The sequence below is a fragment of the Dama dama genome, unplaced genomic scaffold (genome assembly GCF_033118175.1).
Source record: "Dama dama isolate Ldn47 unplaced genomic scaffold, ASM3311817v1 ptg000125l, whole genome shotgun sequence".
NCBI classification, from domain to species: domain Eukaryota; kingdom Metazoa; phylum Chordata; class Mammalia; order Artiodactyla; family Cervidae; genus Dama; species Dama dama.
This window is the reverse complement of record NW_026870934.1, coordinates 1,714,008-1,735,532: the sequence shown is the minus strand read 5'-3', so window position 1 is coordinate 1,735,532 and position 21,525 is coordinate 1,714,008.

Below are 21,525 nucleotides of genomic sequence, written 5' to 3'. Positions count from 1 at the left end.
TTTTTGACACCTTTTGAAGCTCTTCATATTTTTCAAAACTTTTCAGGCTCTTCATGTTTTTGAACACGGTCTCTTGCTCCTCCTATTTTTCAGACCGTTTCATGCTCCTCATATTTCTGACACCTTTTGAATTTCTTCATATTTTTCACACCTTTTCAGGCTCTTCATCCTTTTGAACACCATTTCATGTTCCTCCTGTTTTTCAGACCGTTTCATGCTCCTCATATTTTTGACACCTTTTGAAGCTCTTCATATTTTTCACACCTTTTCAGGCTCTACATGTTTTTGAACACCGTTTCATGTTCCTCATATATTTGACACCTTTTTAATCTCTTCATATTTTTCACACCTTTTCAGGCTCTTCATGGTTTTGAACACCATTTCATGCTCCTCCTGTTTTTCAGACCGTTTCATGCTCCTCATATTTTTGACACCTTTTGAAGCTCTTCATATTTTTCACACCTTTTCAGGCTCTTCATGTTTTTGAACACCGTTTCATGTTCCTCATATTTTTGACACCTTTTGAAGCTCTTCATATTTTTCAAACCTTTTCTGGCTCTTCATGTTTTTGAACACTGCTTCATGCTCCTTCTATTTTCAGACTGTTTCATGCTCCTCATGTTTTTGAGACGTTTTGAAGCTCTTCATATTTTTCACACTTTTTCAGGATTTTCATGTTTTTGAACACAGTTTCATTCTCCTCATTTTTTTCACACATTTTCATGCTCTGCATATTTTTCACACCTTTTCAGGCTCTTCATGTTTTTGAACACCGCTTCATGCTCCTCATATTTTTCATACCATTTCATGCTCGTAATATTTTTGACACCTTTTGAAGCTCTTCATATTTTTCACACCTTTTCAGGCTCTTTATGTTTTTCAATGCCGTATCATGCTCCTCCTATTTTTCAGACCGTTTCATGCTCCTATATCTTTGACACCTTTTGAAGCTCTTCATATTTTTCACACCATTTCAGGCTCTTCAAGTTTTTGAACACGGCTTCATGCTCCTCCTAATTTTCAGACCGTTTCTTACTCCTCATATTTTTGACACCTTTTGAAGCTCTTCATATTTTTCACACCTTTTCAGGCTCTTCATGTTTTGGAACACAGTTTCATGTTTCTCCATTTTTTCACACCGTTTCATGCTCCTCATAATTTTGACCGCTTTTGAAGCTCTTCATATTTTTCACATCTTTTCAGGCTCTTCATGTTTTTGAACACAGTTTCATGCTCCGCATATTTTTCACACCTTTTCATGCTCTTCATACTTTTCACACCTTTTCAGGCTCTTCATGTTTTCCACACCACTTCATGCTCCTCCTATTTTTCAGACCGTTTCTTTCTCATCTCATTATTGACAGCTTTTGAAGCTCTTCATATATTTCACACCTTTTGAAGCTCTTCATATTTTTCACACCTTTTCTGGCTCTTTATGTTTTTGAACACCGTTTCATTCTCCTCCTATTTTTCAGACCGTTTCATGCTCCTCATGTATTTCACACCTTTTGAAGCTCTTCATATTTTTCACACCTTTTCAGGCTCTTTATGTTTTTGAACACCGTTTCATTCTCCTCCTATTTTTCAGACCGTTTCATGCTCCTCATGTATTTCACACCTTTTGAAGCTCTTCATATTTTTCACACCTTTTCAGGCTCTTTATGTTTTTCAACACCGCTTCATGCTCCTCCTATTTTTCAGACCGTTTCATGCTCATCTCATTTTTGACCCCTTTTGAAGCTCCTCATATTTTTGACACCTTTAGAAGCTCTTCATATTGTTCACACCTTTCCGGCTCTTCCTGTTTTTTAACACCGCTTCATGATCCTCCTATTTTTCAGACCGTTTCATGCTCCTCGTATTTTTGACACCTTTTCAAGCTCATCATATTTTTCACACGTATTCAGGCTCTTCATGTTTTTCAACACCACTTTATGCTCCTTCTATTTTTCAGACCGTTTCATGCTCATCTCATTTTTGACACCTTTTGAAGCTCTTTATATTTTTCACACGTTTTGAAGCTCGTGATATTTTTCACACATTTTCAGGTTCTTCATGTTTTTCAACGACGCTTCTTGCTCCTCATATTTTTCAGACCGTTTCATGCTCCTCATATTTTTGACACCTTTTGAAGCTCTTCATATTTTCACACCTTTTGAATCTCTTCATATTTTTCACACCTTTTCAGGCTGTTCATGTTTTTGAACACCGTTTCATGCTCCTCTATTTTTCAGACCGTTTCATGCTCCTCATGTATTTCACACCTCTTGAAGCTCTTCATATTTTTCACACCTTTTCAGGCTCTTCATGTTTCTGAACACGCTTCATGCTCATCCTATTTTTCACACCGTTTAATGCTCCTCATGTATTTCACACCTCTTGAAGCTCTTCATATTTTTCACACCTTTTCAGGCTCTTCATGTTTTTCAACACCATTTCATGCTTCTTCTATTTTTCAGACCGTTACTTGCTCAGATCATTTTTGACAGCTTTAGAATCTCTTCATATTTTTCACACCTTTTGAAGCTCTTCATATTTTTCACACCTTTTCAAGCTCTTCATGTTTTTGAACATCATTTCTAGCTCCTCCTATTTTTCAGACCGTTTCATGCTCCTCATATTTTTCACACATTTTGAAGCTCTACGTATTTTTCATACCTTTTCAGGCTCTTCATGTTTTTGAACACCACTTCATGCTCCTCCTCTTTTTCAGACAATTTCATGCTCCTCATATTTTTGACACCTTTTGAAAATCTTCATTTTTTTCACACCTTTTCATGCTCTTCATGTTTTCAACACCGATTCATGCTCCTCCTATTTTTCAGACTGTTGGATGCTCCTCCTATTTTTCAGAATTTCATGCTCCTCATATTTTGACACCTTTTGAAGCTCTTCATATTTTACACACCTTTTCAGGCTCTTCATGTTTTTGAACACGGCTTCATGCTCCTCCTATATTTCAGACCGTTTCATGCTCCTCATATTTTTGACACCTTCTGAAGCTCTTCATATTTTTCACACCTTTTCAGGCCTTTCATGTTTTTGAAAATCGCTTCATGCTCCTCTTATTTTTTAGACCGTTTCATGCTCCTCATATTTTGACACCTTTTGTAGCTCTTCATATATTTCACACGTTTTCAGTCTATTCATGTTTTTCAACACCGCTTCATGCTCCTCCTATTTTTCAGACCATTTCATGTTCCTCCTATTTTTGACACTTTTTGAAGCTCTTCATATATTTCACACTTTTTCAGGCTCTTCAGGTTTTTCAACACCGCTTCATGTTCCTCCTGTTTTTCAGACCGTTTCATGCTCCTCCTATTTTTGACACCTTTTGAAGCTCTTCATATATTTCACGCCTTTTCAGGCTCTTCAGGTTTTTCAACACCGCTTCATGCTCCTCCTATTTTTCAGAGCATTTCATGCTCCTCATATTTTTCAGGCCGTTTCTTACTTCTCATATTTTTGACACCTTTTGAAGCTCTTCATATTTTTCACACCTTTTCAGGCTCTTCATGTTTTGGAACACAGTTTCATATTTCTCCTATTTTTCACACCGTTTCATGCTCCTCATAATTTTGACTTCTTTTGAAGCTCTTCATATTTTTCACATCTTTTCAGGCTCTTCATGTTTTTGAACACAGTTTCATGCTCCGCATATTTTTCACACCTTTTCATGCTCTTCATATTTTTCACACCTTTTCAGGCTCTTCATGTTTTCCACACCACTTCATGCTCCTCCTATTTTTCAGACCGTTTCTTTCTCATCACATTATTGACAGCTTTTGAAGCTCTTCATATATTTCACACCTTTTGAAGCTCTTCATATTTTTCACACCTTTTCAGGCTCTTTATGTTTTTGAACACCGTTTCATGCTCCTCCTATTTTTCAGACCGTTTCATGCTCCTCATGTATTTCACACCTTTTGAAGCTCTTCATATTTTTCACAACTTTTCTGGCTCTTTATGTTTTTGAACACCATTTCATGCTCCTCCTATTTTTCAGACCGTTTCGTGCTCCTCATATATTTGACACCTTTTGAAGCTCTTCATATTCTTCACACCTTTTCAGGCTCTTCATGATTTTGAACACCGCTTCATTCTCCTCCTATTTTTCAGACTGTTTCATGCTCCTCATATTTTTGACACCTTTTGAAGCCTTTCATATTTTTCACACCTTTTCAGGCTCTTCTTGTTTTTCCACACCACTTCATGCTCCTCTAATTTTTCAGAACGTTTCATGCTCCTCATATTTTTGACACCTTTTGAAGCTCTTCATATTTTTCACAACTTTTCAGGCTCTTCATGTTTTTGAACACCGCTTCATGCTCCTCCTATTTCAGACCGTTTCATGCTCCTCATATTTTTGACACCTTTTGAAACTCTTCATATTTTTCACAACTTTTCAGGCTCTTCATGTTTTTGAACACCGCTTCATCCTCCTCCTATTTTTCAGAACGTTTCATGCTCCTCCTATTTTTCAGACCGTTTCATGCTCCCATATTTTTGACACTTTTGAAGCTCTTCATATTTTTCACAGCTTTTCATGCTCTTTATGTTTTTCAACACCGCTTCATGCTCCTCCTATTTTTCAGACAGTTTCATGCTCCTCATGTATTTCACACGTTTTGTAGCTCCTCATATTTTTCACACCTTTTCAGGCTCTTCATGTTTTTGAACACCATTTCATGTTCCTCCTATTTTTCAGACAGTTTCATGCTCCTCATATTTTTGACACCATTTGAAGCTCTTCATATTTTTCACACCTTTACTGGTTCGTCAGGCTTTTCAACACCGCTTCATGCTCCTCCTAATTTTCAGACCGTTTCATGCTCCTCTTGTATTTCACACCTTTTGAAGCTCTATATTTTTCACACCTTGTTAGGCTCTTCATGTTTTTGAACACAGTTTCATGCGCCTCCTATTTTTCAGACCGTTTCATGGATCTCATATTTTTTACACCTTTTGAAGCTCATCATATTTTTCACACTTTTTGAAGCTCTTCATATATTTCACACTTTTTCAGTCTCTTCATGTTTTCCACACCACTTCATGCTCCTCCTATTTTTCAGACCGTTTCATGCTCATCTCATTTTTGACATCTTTTGAAGCTCTTCATATATTTCACACCCTTTGAAGCTCTTCATATTTTTCACAACTTTTCTGGCTCTATATGTTTTTGAACACCATTTCATGCTCCTCCTATTATTCAGACCGTTTCGTGCTCCTCATATATTTGACACCTTTTGAAGCTCTTCATATTCTACACACCTTTTCAGGCTCTTCATGATTTTGAACACTGCTTCATTCTCCTCCTATTTTTCAGAACGTTTCATGCTCCTCCTATTTTTCAGACTCTTTCATGCTCCTCATATTTTTGACACCTTTTGAAGCCTTTCATATTTTTCACACCTTTTCAGGCTCTTCTTGTTTTTCCACACCACTTCATTCTCCTCTTATTTTTCAGACCGTTTCATACTCCTCATATTTTTGACACCTTTTGAAGCTCTTCATATTTTTCACAGCTTTTCATGCTCTTTATGTTTTTCAACACCGCTTCATGCTCCTCCTATTTTTCAGACAGTTTCATGCTCCTCATGTATTTCACACGTTTTGTAGCTCTTCATATTTTTCACACCTTTTCAGGCTCTTCATGTTTTTGAACACCATTTCATGTTCCTCCTATTTTTCAGACAGTTTCATGCTCCTCATATTTTTGACACCATTTGAAGCTCTTCATATTTTTCACACGTTTGCTGGTTCGTCAGGCTTTTCAACACCGCTTCATGCTCCTCCTATTTTTCAGACCGTTTCATGCTCATCTCATTTTTGACCCCTTTTGAAGCTCCTCATATTTTTGACACCTTTAGAAGCTCTTCATATTTTTCACAACTTTTTAGGCTCTTCATGTTTTTCAACACCGCTTCATACTCCTCCTATTTTTCAGACCATTTATGCTCTTCAAGTATTTCACACCTTTGAAGCTCTTCATATTTTTCACACCTTTTCAGGCTGTTCATGTTTTTCAACACCGCTTCATGCTCCTCCTATTTTTCAGACCGTTTCATGCTCATCTCATTTTTGACCCCTTTTGAAGCTCCTCATATTTTTGACACCTTTAGAAGCTCTTCATATTTTTCACAACTTTTCAGGCTCTTCATGTTTTTCAACACCGCTTCATGGTCCTCCTATTTTTCAGGCCGTTTCATGTTCTTCATAGTTTTGACACCTTTTGAAACTCTTCATATTTTTCACACCTTTTCATGTTCTTCAGGTTTTTCAACACCGCTTCATATTCCTCCTATTTTTCAGACCGTTTCATGCTCCTCCTATTGTTGACACCTTTTGAAGCTCTTCATATATTTCACGACTTTTCAGTCTCTTCATGTTTTTGAACACCGCTTCATGCTCCTCCTATTTTTCAGACCGTTTCATGCTCCTCCTATTTTTCAGGCCGTTTCATGCTCCTCATAGTTTTGACACCTTTTGAAACTCTTCATATTTTTCACACCTTTTCATGCTCTTCATGTTTTTGAACACCGTTTCATGCTCCTCCTATTTTTCAGACCGTTTAATACTCCTCATATTTTGACAACTTTTGAAACTCTTCATATTTTTCACACCTTTTCAGGCTCTTCATGTTTTGAACACCGTTTCATGCTCCTCCGATTTTTCAGACCGTTTAATGCTCCTCATATTTTTGACACCTTTTGAAGCTCTTCATATTTTTCACACATTTTCAGGCTCTTCATGTTTTGAACACCGTTTCATGCTCCTCCGATTTTTCAGACCGTTTAATGCTCCTCATATTTTTGACACCTTTTGAAGCTCTTCATATTGTTCACACCTTTCAGGCTCTTCCTGTTTTTTAACACCGCTTCATGATCCTCCTATTTTTCAGACCGTTTCATGCTCCTCGTATTTTTGACACCTTTTCAAGCTCATCATATTTTTCACACGTATTCAGGCTCTTCATGTTTTCAACACCACTTCATACTTCTTCTATTTTTCAGTCCGTTTCATGCTCAGCTCATTTTTGACAGGTTTTTAAGCTCTTCATATTTTTCACACCTTTTGAAGCTCTTCATATTTTTCACACATTTCAAGCTCTTCATGTTTTTCAACACCGCTTCATGATGCTCATATTTTTCTGACCGTTTCATGCTCCTCATATTTTTGACACCTTTTGAAGCTCTTCATATATTTCACACTTTTTTAGGCTCTACATGTTTTTAACACCACTTCATGCTCCTCCTATTTTTCAGACCGTTTCATGCTCATCTCATTTTTGACACATTTTGAAGCTCTTCATATATTTCACACCTTTTCAGACTCCTCATGTTTTTAACACCGCTTCATGCTCCTCCTATTTTTCAGACCGTTTCATTCTCATTTCATTTTTGACACCTTTGGAAGCTATTCATATGTTTCACCCCTGTTCAGGCTCTTCATGTTTTAGAACACCTATTCATGCTCCTCCTATTTTTCAGACCGTTTCATGCTCATTTCATTTTTGACAGCTTTTGAAGCTCTTCATATTTTTCACAACTTTTCAGGATCTTCATGTTTTTGAACACCACTTCATGCTCCTCCTATTTTTCAGACCGTTTCATACTCCTCATGTATTTCACACCTTTTGAAGCTCTTCATATTTTTCACAACTTTTCTGGCTCTTTATGTTTTTGAACACCATTTCATGCTCCTCCTATTTTTCAGACCGTTTCGTGCTCCTCATATATTTGACACCTTTTGAAGCTCTTCATATTCTTCACACCTTTTCAGGCTCTTCATGATTTTGAACACCGCTTCATTCTCCTCCTATTTTTCAGAACGTTTCATGCTCCTCCTATTTTTCAGACTGTTTCATGCTCCTCATATTTTTGACACCTTTTGAAGCCTTTCATATTTTTCACACCTTTTCAGGCTCTTCTTGTTTTTCCACACCACTTCATGCTCCTCTAATTTTTCAGAACGTTTCATGCTCCTCATATTTTTGACACCTTTTGAAGCTCTTCATATTTTTCACAACTTTTCAGGCTCTTCATGTTTTTGAACACCGCTTCATGCTCCTCCTATTTCAGACCGTTTCATGCTCCTCATATTTTTGACACCTTTTGAAACTCTTCATATTTTTCACAACTTTTCAGGCTCTTCATGTTTTTGAACACCGCTTCATCCTCCTCCTATTTTTCAGAACGTTTCATGCTCCTCCTATTTTTCAGACCGTTTCATGCTCCCATATTTTTGACACTTTTGAAGCTCTTCATATTTTTCACAGCTTTTCATGCTCTTTATGTTTTTCAACACCGCTTCATGCTCCTCCTATTTTTCAGACAGTTTCATGCTCCTCATGTATTTCACACGTTTTGTAGCTCCTCATATTTTTCACACCTTTTCAGGCTCTTCATGTTTTTGAACACCATTTCATGTTCCTCCTATTTTTCAGACAGTTTCATGCTCCTCATATTTTTGACACCATTTGAAGCTCTTCATATTTTTCACACCTTTACTGGTTCGTCAGGCTTTTCAACACCGCTTCATGCTCCTCCTAATTTTCAGACCGTTTCATGCTCCTCTTGTATTTCACACCTTTTGAAGCTCTTCATATATTTCACACCTTTTCAGGCTCTTCAAGTTTTTGGACAACGTTTCATGCTGCTCCTATTTTTCAGACCGTTTCATGCTCCTCATAATTTTGACAGCTTTTGAAGCTCCTCATGTTTTTGACACTTTTTGAAGCTCTTCATATTTTTCACACTTTTTGAAGCTCTTCATATTTTTCACACCTTTTGAAGCTCTTCATATTTTTCACAGATTTTCAGGCTCTTCATATTTTTCACACCTTTTGAAGCTCTTCATATTTTTCACAGATTTTCAGGCTCTTCATGTTTTTGAATACCGTTTCATGCTCCTCCTATTTTTCAGACCGTTTCATGCTCCTCATATTTTTGACACCTTTTGAAAGTCTTCATATTTTTCACACAATTTCAGGCTCTTCATGTTTTTGAACACAGCTTCATGCTCCTCCTCTTTTTCAGACCGTTTCATGCTCCTCATGTATTTCACACCTTTTGAAGCTCTTCATATTTTTCAAACATTTTCAGGCTCTTCATGTTTTTTAACACCGCTTCATGCTCCTCTCATTTTTCAGACCGTTTCATGCTCCTCACATTGTTGACACCTTTTGAAGCTCTTCATATTTTTCACACTTTTTAGGCTCTTCAGGTGATTCAACACCGCTTCATTCTCCTTCTATTTTTCAGACCATTTCATGTTCCTCATATTTTTGACACCTTTTGAAGCTCATTGTATTTTTCACACGTTTTCAGGCTCTTCATGTTTTTCAACACCACTTCATGCTCCTCCTATTTTTCAGAGCGTTTCATGCTCCTCATATTTTTGACAGGTTTTGAGGCTCTTCATATTTTTCACACATTTTCAGGCTCCTCATGTTTTTCAACACCGTTTCATGCTCCTCCTATTTTTCAGACCGTTTCATGCTCCTCATATTTTTGACACCTTTTGAAACACTTCATGTTTTTCACACATTTTCAGACTCTTCATGTTTTTGAACAGCGCTTCATGCTCCTCCTATTTTTCAGTCTGTTTCATGCTCCTCATATTTTTGACACCTTTTGAAGCTCTTCATATTTTTCACACCTTTTCAGGCTCTTCATGTTTTTGAACAGCGCTTCTTGCTCCTCCTATTTTTCAGACCGTTTCATGCTCCTCATATATTTCACACCTTTTGAAGCTCTCCATATTTTCTCACCTTTTGAAGCTCTTCATATTTTTCACACGTTTTCAGGCTCTTCAGTTTTTCAACACCGCTTCATGCTCCTCCTATTTTTCAGATCGTTTCATGCTCCTCATGTATTTCACACTTTTTGAAGCTCTTCATATTTTTCACACCTTTTGAAGCTCTTCATATTTTCACACCTTTTCAGGCTCTTCATATTTTTCAACACCACTTCATGCTCCTCCTATTTTTCAGACGGTTTAATGCTCCTCATGTATTTCACACCTTTCGAATCTCTTCATATTTTTCACACCTTTTCAGGCTCTTCATGTTTTTCAACACCGCTTCATGGTCCTCCTATTTTTCAGACCGTTTCATGCTCCCATATTTTTGACACCTTTTGAAGCTCTTCATATTTTTCACAGCTTTTCATGCTCTTCATGTTTTTCAACACTGCTTCATGCTCCTCCTATTCTTCAGACAGTTTCATGCTCCTCATGTGTTTCACACCTTTTGAAGCTGTTCATATTTTTCACACCTTTTCATGCTCTTAATGTTTTTGAACACCGCTACAATCCTCCTCCGATTCTTCAGACCGTTTCATGCTCCTCATATTTTTGATACCTTTCGAAGCTCTTCATATTTTTCACACCTTTTCATGCTCTTCACGTTTTCAACACCGATTCTTGCTCCTCCTATTTTTCAGACCGTTTCATGCTCGTCCTATTTTTCAGGCCGTTTCATGCTCCTCATATTCTGACACATTTTGAAGCTCTTCATATTTTTCACACCTTTTCATGCTGTTCATGTTTTTGAACACAGCTTCATGCTCCTCCTGTTTTTCAGACCGTTTCCTGCTCATAATATTTTTGACACCATTCGAAGCTCTTCATATTTTTGACACCTTTTGAAGCTCTTCATGATTTTCAACACCGCTTCATGCTCCTCATGTTTTTCAGACCGTTTCATGCTCCTCATATTTTTGACACCTTTTGAAGCTCTTCATATATTTCACACCTTTCCAGGCTCTTTATGTTTTTGAACCCTGCTTCGTGCTCCTCCTATTTTTCAGACCGTTTCATGCTCCTCATATTTTTCACACCTTTTGAAGCTCTTCATATTTTCCCACCTTTTCAGTGCCTTCATGTTTTGAACACCGCTTCATGATACTCCTATTTTTCAGACAGTTTAATTCTCAGCATATATTTCACACCTTTTGAAGCTCTTCATATTTTTCACACCTATTCTGGTTCTCATGTTTTTGAACACAGCTTCTTGCTCCTCCTATTTTTCAGACCGTTTCATGCTCCTCATATTAGTGACACCTTTTGAAGCTCTTCATATTTCACGTTTTTGAAGCTCTTCATATTTTTCACACCTTTTCAGGTTCTTCATGTTTTTGAACACCGTTTCATGCTCCTCCAATTTTTCAGACTGTTTCATGCTCCTCATATTTTTGACACCTTTTGAAGCTCTTCATATTTTTCACACCTTTTGAAGCTCTTCATATATTTCACACCTTTCCAGGCTATTCATGTTTTCAACACCAATTCATGCTACTCCTATTTTTCAGACCGTATCATGCTCCTCATATTTTTGACTCCTTGTGAAGCTTTTCATATTTTTCACACCTTTTCAGGTTCTTCATGGTTTTCAAGACCACATCATGCTGCTCGTATTTTTCAGACCGTTTCATGATCCTCATATTTTTGACACCTTTTGAAACTCTTCATATAATTCACACCTTTTCAGGCTCTTCATTTTTTGAACTCCACTTCATGCTCCTCCTATTTTTCAGACCGTTTCATGCTCATCTCATTTTTGACACCTTTTGAAGCTTTTCAGATATTTCACAACTTTTCAGGCTCTTCATGTTTTTGAACAACACTTCATACTCCTCCTATTTTTCAGACAGTTTCATGCTCCTCATATATTTCACACCTTTTGAAGCTCTTCATATATTTCACACCTTTTCAGGCTCTTCATTTTTTTCAACACCACTTCATGCTCGTCCTATTTTTCAGACCGTTTCATGCTCATCTCATTTTTGACACATTTTGAAGCTCTTCGTATTTTTCACACCTTTTGAAGCTCTTCTTATTTTTCACACCTTTTCAGGCTCTTCCTGTTTTTCAACACTGCTTCATGCTCCTCCTATTTTTCAGAACGTTTCATGCTCCTCATATTTTTGACACCTTTTGAAGCTCTTCATATTTTTCACACCTTTTCAGGCTCTTCATGTTTTTCAACATCACTTCATGCTCCTCCTATTTTTGAGACCGTGGCATGCTCCTCATATTTTTCACACCTTTTAAAAATCTTCATATTTTTCACATTTTTGAAGCTCTTCATATTTTTCACACGTTTTCAGACTCTTCATGTTTTTCACCACCGCTTCATGCTCCTGCTATTTTTCAGACCGTTTCATACTCCTCATATTTTTCACACATTTTGAAGCTCTTTATATTTTTCACATTTTTGAACCTCTTCATATTTTTCACACCTTTTCAGGCTCTTCATGTTTTTCACACGTTTTCAGACTCTTCATGTGTTTCAACACCACTTCATGCTCCTGCTATTTCTCAGACCCTTTCATGCTCCTCATATTTTTCACACCTTTTGAAGCTCCTCATATTTTTCACATTTTTGAAGCTCTTCATATTTTTCACACCTTTTCAGGCTCTTCATGTTTTTCAACACCGCTTCATGCTCCTCCTATTTTTCAGACCGTTTCATGCTTCTCATAATTTTGACACCTTTTGAAGCTCTTCATATTTTTCTCACCTTTTCAGGCTCTTCATGTTTTTGAACACCGCTTCATGATCCTCCTATATTTCAGACCCTTTCATGCTCATCTCACTTTTTACACCTTTTGAAGCTCTTCATATTTTTCACACATTTTGAAGCTCTTCATATTTTTCATATTTTTGAAGCTCTTCATTTTTTAACGCGTTTTCAGACTCTTCATGTTTTTCAACACCGCTTCATGCTCCTGCTATTTTTCAGACGGTTTCATGCTCCTCATATTTTTGACAAGTTTTGAGGCTTTCATATTTTTCACACCCTTTCAGGCTCTTCATGTTTTTGAACACCGTTTCATAATCCTCCTATTTTTCACCGTTTCATGCTCCTCATATTTTTGACACCTTTTTAAGCTCTTCATATTTTTCACACCTTTTCAGGTTCTTCATGTTTTTCAACACCGCTTCATTCACCTCCTATTTTCAGAACGTTTCATGCTCCTCATATTTTTGACACCTTTTGATGCTCTTCATATTTTTCACACCTTTACCGGCTATTCATGTTTTTCAAGAACGCTTAATGCTCCTCCTATTTTTCAGACCGTTTCTTGCACCTCATATATTTCACACCTTTTGAAGCTCTTCATATTTTTCACACATTTTCAGGCTTTTCATTTTTTTCAACACCACTTCATGCTCCTCCTATTTTTCAGACGTTTCATGCTCATCTCATTTTGACACCTTTTGAAGCTCTTCATATTTTTCACACCTTTTGAAGCTCTTCATATTTGTCACATTTTTGAAGCTCTTCATATTTTTCACACGATTTCCGACTCTTCATGTTTTTCAACACTGCTTCAAGCTCCTGCTATTTATCATACCGTTTCATACTCCTCATATTGTTGACACCTTTTGAGGCTCTTCATATTATTCACACCTTTTCATGCTCTTCATTTTTTTCAACACCACTTCATGCTCCTCCTATTTTTCAGACCGTTTCATGCTCATCTAATTTTTGACACCTTTTGAAGTTCTTCATATTTTTCACACCTTTTGAAGCTCTTCATATTTTTCACACCTTTTCAGGCTCTTCATGTTTTTCAACACGCTTCATGCTCCGCCTATTTTACAGACCGTTTCATTCTCTTCATTTTTTTTGACACCTTTTAAAGCTCCTCCTATAATTCACACCTTTTCAGGCTTTTCATTTTTTTCAACACCACTTCATGCTCCTCCTATTTTTCAGACCGTTTTATGCTCCACATATTTTTCACACCTTTTGAAGCTCTTCATATTTTTCACACCTTTTCAGGCTCTTCATATTTTTGAACACTGCTTCATGCTTTCCTATTTTTCAGACCATTTCATGCTCCTCATATTTTTGACAGATTGTGAAGCTTTTCATATTTTTCACACCTTTTCAGGCTCTTCAAGTTTAACACCACTTCATGCTCCTCCTCTTTTTCAAACCGTTTCATGCGCCTCATATTTTTGACACCTTTTGATGATCCTCATATTTTTCACACTTTTTCAGTCTCTTCTTTTTTTTCAACACCACTTCATGCTCCTCCTATTTTTCAAACCGTTTCATGCTCATCTCATTTTGACACATTTTGAAGCTTTTCATATTTTTCACATCTTTTGAAGCTTTTCATATTTTTTCACACCTTTTCAGGCTCTTCTTGTTTTTCAACACCGGTTCATGCTCCTAATATTTTTCAGACCGTTTCTTGCACCTCATATATTTCACACCTTTTGAAACTCTTCATATTTTTCACACCTTTTCAGGCTCTTCATGTTTTTCAACACTGCTTCATGCTCCTCCTCTTTTTCAGACCGTTTCATGCTCCTCATATTTTTGACAATTTTGAGGCTTTTCATATTTTTCACACCTTTTCAGGCTCTTCATGTTTTTCAACACCGCTTCATGCTCCTCCTCTTTTTCAAACCGTTTCATGCTTCTCATATTATTGACACCTTTTGAATCTCTTCATATTTTTCACACCTTTTCAGCTTCTTCATGTTTTTTAACAACTCTTCATGCTCCTCCTATTTTTCAGACCGTTTCATTCTCCTCATATTTTTGACACCTTTTGAAGCTCTTCATATATTTCACACCTTTTCAGGCTCTTCATGTTTTTCAACACCACTTCATGCTCCTCCTATTTTTCAGAACGTTTCATGCTCCTCATATTTTTGACACCTTTTGAAGCTCTTCATATTTTTCACACCTTTTCAGGCTTTTCATGTTTTTGAACACCGCTTCATGTTCCTCCTATTTTTCAGTCCGTTTCATGGTCCTCATATTTTTGACACCTTTTGAAGCTCTTCATATATTTCACATCTTTTGAAGTCGTTCATATTTTTCACGCCTTTTCAGGCTCTTCATGATTTTCAACACCGATTCATGCTCCTCGTATTTTTCAGACCGTTTCATGCTCATCTCACTTTTTACACCTTTTGAAGCTCTTCATATTTTTCACACATTTTGAAGCTCTTCATATTTTTCATATTTTTGAAGCTCTTCATTTTTTAACGCGTTTTCAGACTCTTCATGTTTTTCAACACCGCTTCATGCTCCTGCTATTTTTCAGACGGTTTCATGCTCCTCATATTTTTGACAGGTTTTGAGGCTTTCATATTTTTCACACCCTTTCAGGCTCTTCATGTTTTTGAACACCGTTTCATAATCCTCCTATTTTTCACCGTTTCATGCTCCTCATATTTTTGACACCTTTTTAAGCTCTTCATATTTTTCACACCTTTTCAGGTTCTTCATGTTTTTCAACACCGCTTCATGCACCTCCTATTTTTCAGAACGTTTCATGCTCCTCATATTTTTGACACCTTTTGATGCTCTTCATATTTTTCACACCTTTTCCGGCTATTCATGTTTTTCAAAACGCTTAATGCTCCTCTTATTTTTCAGACCGTTTCTTGCACCTCATATATTTCACACCTTTTGAAGCTCTTCATATTTTTCACACATTTTCAGGCTTTTCATGTTTTTCAACACCACTTCATGCGCCTCCTATTTTTCAGACGTTTCATGCTCATCTCATTTTGACACCTTTTGAAGCTCTTCATATTTTTCACACCTTTTCTTTATCTTCATGATGTTCAACACCGCTTCATGCTCCTCCTATTTTTCAGACCGTTTCATGCTCATCTCATTTTTGACACCTTTTGAAGCTCTTCATATTTTTCACACCTTTTGAAGCTCTTCATATTTGTCACATTTTTGAAGCTCTTCATATTTTTCACATGATTTCCGACTCTTCATGTTTTTCAACACCGCTTCATGCTCCTGCTCTTTATCATACCGTTTCATACTCCTCATATTTTTGACACCTTTTGAGGCTCTTCATATTATTCACACCTTTTCATGCTCTTCATTTTTTTTAACACCACTTCATGCTCCTCCTATTTTTCAGACCGTTTAATGCTCATCTAATTTTTGACACTTTTGAAGTTCTTCATATTTTTCACACCTTTTGAAGCTCTTCATATTTTTCACACCTTTTCAGGCTCTTCATGTTTTTCAACACCGCTTCATGCTCCGCCTATTTTACAGACCGTTTCATTCTCTTCATTTTTTTGACACCTGTTAAAGCTCCTCCTATAATTCACACCTTTTCAGGCTTTTCATTTTTTTCAACACCACTTCATGCTCCTCCTATTTTTCAGACCGTTTTATGCTCCACATATTTTTCACACCTTTTGAAGCTCTTCATATTTTTCACACCTTTTCAGGCTCTTCATATTTTAAAACACTGCTTCATGCTCCTCCTATTTTTCAGACCGTTTCATGCTCCTCATATTTTTGACAGATTTTGAAGCTCTTCATATTTTTCACACCTTTTCAGACACTTCATATTTTTCAACATCGCTTCATGCTCCTCCTATTTTTCAGACCTTTTCATGCTCATCTCTTTTTTGACACCTTTTGAAGCTCTTCATATTTTTCACACCTTTTGAAGCTCTTCATATTTTTCACACCTTTTCAGGCTCTTCATATTTTTAAACACTGTTTCATGCTCCTCCTATTTTTCAGACCGTTTCATGCTCCTCATATTTTTGACAAATTTTGAAGTTCTTCATATTTTTCACACGTTTTCAGGCTCTTCATTATTTTCAACACCGCTTCATGCTCCTCCTATTTTTCAGAACTTTTCATGCTCATCTCTTTTTTGACACCTTTTGAAGCTCTTCATATTTTTCACACCTTTTGAAGCTCTTCATATTTTTCACATTTATGAAGCTCTTCATATTTTCCACACGGTTTCAGAAAATTCATGTTTTTCAACATCGCTTCATGCTCCTCCTATTATTCAGACCGTTTCATGCTCATCTCATTTTGACACCTTTTGAAGCTCTTCATGTTTTTCACATCTTTTGAAGCTCTTCATATTTTTCACAACTTTTCAGGCTCTTTATGATTTTCAACAGCGCTTCATGCTCCTCCTATTTTTCAGACCGTTTCATGCTCCTCATATTTTTGACACCTTTTGAAGCTCTTCATATTTTTCACAACTTTTCAGGCTCTTCATGTTTTTCAACACCGCTTCATGCACGTCCTATTTTTTAGACCGTTTCATGCTCATCTCATTTTTGACACCTTTTGAAGCTTTTCATATTTTTCACAACTTTTCAGGCTCTTCATGTTTTTGAACACCACTTCATGTTAATCCTATTTTTCAAACCATATCATGCTCCTCATATTTTTCACACCTTTTGAAGCTCTTCATATATTTCACACCTTTTCAGGCTCTTCATGTTTTTGAACACCACTTCATGTTAATCCTATTTTTCAAACCATATCATGCTCCTCATATTTTTCACACCTTTTGAAGCTCTTCATATATTTCACACCTTTTCAGGCTCTTCATGTTTTTGAACACCGCTTCTTGCGACTCCTATTTTTCAGACCGTTTCATGCTCCTCATATTTTTGACACCTTTTGAAGCTCATCATATTTTTCACACACTTTAAGGCTTTTCATGTTTTTCACCACCGCTTCATGCTCCTCCTATTTTTCAGACCGTTTCATGCTCCCCATATTTTAGACACCTTCTGAAGCTCTTCATATTTTTCACACCTTTTCAGCTTTTCATGTTTGTCAACACCACTTCATGCTCCTGCTATTTTTCAGACCGTTTCATTCTCCTCATATATTTGACTTCTTTTGAAGCTCTTCATATATTTCATACATTTTCAGGCTCTTCATCTTTTTGCACACCGCTTCATGCTCCTCCTATTTTTCACACCGTTTCATGCTCCTCTCATTATTGACACATTTCGAAGCTATTCATATTTTTCACACCTTTGGAAGCTCTTCATATTTTTCACACATTTTCATGCTTTTCATGTTTTCAACACCGCTTCATACTCCTCCTTTTTTTCAGACCGTTTCATGCTCCTCATATTTTTGACACCTTTTAATGCTCTTCATATTTTTCACACCTTTTCAGGCTCTTCATGTTTTTCAACACCGCTTCATGCTCCTCCTATTTTTCAGACTGTTTCATGCTCCTCATATTTTTGACACCTTTTGAAGCTCTTCATATTTTTCACACCTTTTCATGCTCTTCATGTTTTTCATCCTTGCTTCATGTTCCTCCTATTTTTCAGATCGTTTCATGCTTTTCATATTTTTGACACCTTTTGAAGGTCTTAATATTTTTCACACCTTTTCAGGCTCTTCATGTTTTCAACACCGTTTCATGCTCCACGTATTTTTCAGACCGTTTCATGCTCCTCATATTTTTAACACCTTTTGAAGCTCTTCATATTTTTCACACCTTTTCAGGCTCTTCATGTTTTTGCACACCGCTTCATGCTCCTCCTCTTTTTCACACAGTTTCATGCTCCTCTCATTATTGACACATTTTGAAGCAATTCATATTTTTCACACCTTTGGAAGCTCTTCATATTTTTCACACATTTTCAGGCTTTTCATGTTTTCAACACAGCTTCATGCTCGTCCTTTTATTCAGACCGTTTCATGCTCCTCATATTTTTGACTCCTTTTAATGCTCTTTATATTTTTCACACTTGTCATGCTCTTCATGTTTTCAACACCGTTTCATGCTCCACGTATTTTTCAGACCGTTTCATGCTCCTCATATTTTTCACAGCTTTTGAAGCTCTCATATTTTTCACACCTTTTCAGGCTCTTCATGTTTTTGAACACCGCTTCATGCTCCTCCTATTTTTCAGACCGTTTCCTGCTCCTCATATATTTGATACATTTTGAAGCACTTCATAGTTTTCACACCTTTTCAGGCTCTTCAAGTTTTTGAACACCGCGTCATGCTCCTCCTATTTTTCAGACCGTTTCATGCTCCTCATATTTTTCACACCTTTTGAAGCTCTTCATATTTTTCACACCTTTTCCGGCTCTTCATGTTTTTGAACACCGCTTCATGCTCCTACTATTTTTCAGACCGTTTCATGCTCCTCATGTATTTCACACCTTTTGAAGCTCTTCATATTTTTCACACCTTTTCAGGCTCTTCATGTTTTTGAAAACCGCTTCATGCTCCTCCTATTTTTCAGACCGTTTCATGCTCCTCATATTTTTGACACCTATTGAAGCTCTTCATATTTTTCACACCTTTTCAGGCTCTTCATGTTTTTGAACAACGCTTCATGCTCCTCCTATATTTCAGACCGGCATGCTCCTCATATTTTTGACACCTTTTGAAGCTCTTCATATTTTTCACACCTTTTCAGGCTCTTCATGTTTTTCAACACCACTTCATGCTCCTCCTATTTTTCAGAACGTTTCATGCTCCTCATGTATTTCACACCTTTTGAAGCTCTTCATATTTTTCACACCTTTTAAGGCTCTTCATGTTTTTGAACACCGCTTCATCCTCCTCCTATTTTTCAGACCGTTTCATGATCCTCATATTTTTGACACCTTTTGAAGCTCTTCATATTTTTCACAACTTTTCAGGCTCTTCATGTTTTTCAACACCGCTTCATGCACGTCCTATTTTTTAGACCGTTTCATGCTCATCTCATTTTTGACACCTTTTGAAGCTTTTCATATTTTTCACAACTTTTCAGGCTCTTCATGTTTTTGAACACCACTTCATGTTAATCCTATTTTTCAAACCATATCATGCTCCTCATAATTTTCACACCTTTTGAAGCTCTTCATATATTTCACACCTTTTCAGGCTCTTCATGTTTTTGAACACCACTTCATGTTAATCCTATTTTTCAAACCATATCATGCTCCTCATATTTTTCACACCTTTTGAAGCTCTTCATATATTTCACACCTTTTCAGGCTCTTCATATTTTTGAACACCGCTTCTTGCTCCTCCTATTTTTCAGACCGTTTCATGCTCCTCATATATTTCACAACTTTTGAAGCTCTCCATATTTTCTCACCTTTTGAAGCTCTTCATATTTTTCACACTTTTTCAGGATTTTCATGTTTTTGAACACAGTTTCATTCTCCTCATTTTTTTCACACATTTTCATGCTCTGCATATTTTTCACACCTTTTCAGGCTCTTCATGTTTTTGAACACCGCTTCATGCTCCTCCTATTTTTCATACCATTTCATGCTCGTAATATTTTTGACACCTTTTGAAGCTCTTCATATTTTTCACACCTTTTCAGGCTCTTTATGTTTTTCAATGCCGTATCATGCTCCTCCTATTTTTCAGACCGTTTCATGCTCCTATATCTTTGACACCTTTTGAAGCTCTTCATATTTTTCACACCATTTCAGGCTCTTCAAGTTTTTGAACACGGCTTCATGCTCCTCCTAATTTTCAGACCGTTTCTTACTCCTCATATTTTTGACACCTTTTGAAGCTCTTCATATTTTTCACACCTTTTCAGGCTCTTCATGTTTTGGAACACAGTTTCATGTTTCTCCATTTTTTCACACCGTTTCATGCTCCTCATAATTTTGACCGCTTTTGAAGCTCTTCCTATTTTTCACATCTTTTCAGGCTCTTCATGTTTTTGAACACAGTTTCATGCTCCGCATATTTTTCACACCTTTTCATGCTCTTCATACTTTTCACACCTTTTCAGGCTCTTCATGTTTTCCACACCACTTCATGCTCCTCCTATTTTTCAGACCGTTTCTTTCTCATCTCATTATTGACAGCTTTTGAAGCTCTTCATATATTTCACACCTTTTGAAGCTCTTCATATTTTTCACACCTTTTCTGGCTCTTTATGTTTTTGAACACCGTTTCATTCTCCTCCTATTTTTCAGACCGTTTCATGCTCCTCATGTATTTCACACCTTTTGAAGCTCTTCATATTTTTCACACCTTTTCAGGCTCTTTATGTTTTTGAACACCGTTTCATTCTCCTCCTATTTTTCAGACCGTTTCATGCTCCTCATGTATTTCACACCTTTTGAAGCTCTTCATATTTTTCACACCTTTTCAGGCTCTTTATGTTTTTCAACACCGCTTCATGCTCCTCCTATTTTTCAGACCGTTTCATGCTCATCTCATTTTTGACCCCTTTTGAAGCTCCTCATATTTTTGACACCTTTAGAAGCTCTTCATATTGTTCACACCTTTCCGGCTCTTCCTGTTTTTTAACACCGCTTCATGATCCTCCTATTTTTCAGACCGTTTCATGCTCCTCGTATTTTTGACACCTTTTCAAGCTCATCATATTTTTCACACGTATTCAGGCTCTTCATGTTTTTCAACACCACTTTATGCTCCTTCTATTTTTCAGACCGTTTCATGCTCATCTCATTTTTGACACCTTTTGAAGCTCTTTATATTTTTCACACGTTTTGAAGCTCGTGATATTTTTCACACATTTTCAGGTTCTTCATGTTTTTCAACGACGCTTCTTGCTCCTCATATTTTTCAGACCGTTTCATGCTCCTCATATTTTTGACACCTTTTGAAGCTCTTCATATTTTCACACCTTTTGAATCTCTTCATATTTTTCACACCTTTTCAGGCTGTTCATGTTTTTGAACACCGTTTCATGCTCCTCTATTTTTCAGACCGTTTCATGCTCCTCATGTATTTCACACCTCTTGAA